Genomic DNA, 789 nt, shown 5'->3' on the forward strand with positions numbered 1-789 from the left:
TACAATACACAGCACCGTGCCCCCGCTCCACCTACAATACACAGCACCGTGCCCCCGCTCCACCTACAATACACAGCGCCGTGCCCCCGCTCCACCTACAATACACAGCACCGGGCCACCAGCTCCACCTACAATACACAGCACCGTGCCACCGCTCCACCTACAATACACAGCACCGTGCCACCAGCTCCACCTACAATACACAGCGCCGTGCCCCCGCTCCACCTACAATACACAGCACCGTGCCCCCTGCTCCACCTACAATACACAGCGCCGTGCCCCCGCTCCACCTACAATACACAGCACCGTGCCCCGGATCCACCTACAATACACAGCACCGTGCCCCCGCTCCACCTACAATAGCCTCTGAGACCCTCCAATTCTGCTTCAGCCAAAAATGAAATGATGCTGTACACAGAGGAGGTCTTCCAGCTCCACCATGAATTGCAGGCTGCCACCGACTCCACAGAGCCACGCGACTCCAGTCACAACAGCCCGTGACCACCGCTCCACCCAAGAATGAATTGAACACCGTGGATCCGCTCCAACAATCATCTGAGTCTCTGCGCTCCGCCCCCGGGTCCCCTCTCCCAGGACCTGTCACTCCGCTCGGCAGGGGTGTGTGGTACAAAGTTCCGCTCGGCAGGAGAGCCGGTGCAGCCAGAAGCGCGCAGTGACCCCCGTAAAGCCGACACCTTCTCCCTCCGTCCAGATTCGGAATCGTAAACTGTTTTAGGTTTGCGTGCCAGCAGCGCAGCGTAGGAAGTGAGACTGTCCCTGGAGTTGTGT

Source organism: Nanorana parkeri, unplaced genomic scaffold (assembly GCF_000935625.1).
Source record: "Nanorana parkeri isolate BGI_ZX_2015 unplaced genomic scaffold, ASM93562v1 scaffold477, whole genome shotgun sequence".
NCBI classification, from domain to species: domain Eukaryota; kingdom Metazoa; phylum Chordata; class Amphibia; order Anura; family Dicroglossidae; genus Nanorana; species Nanorana parkeri.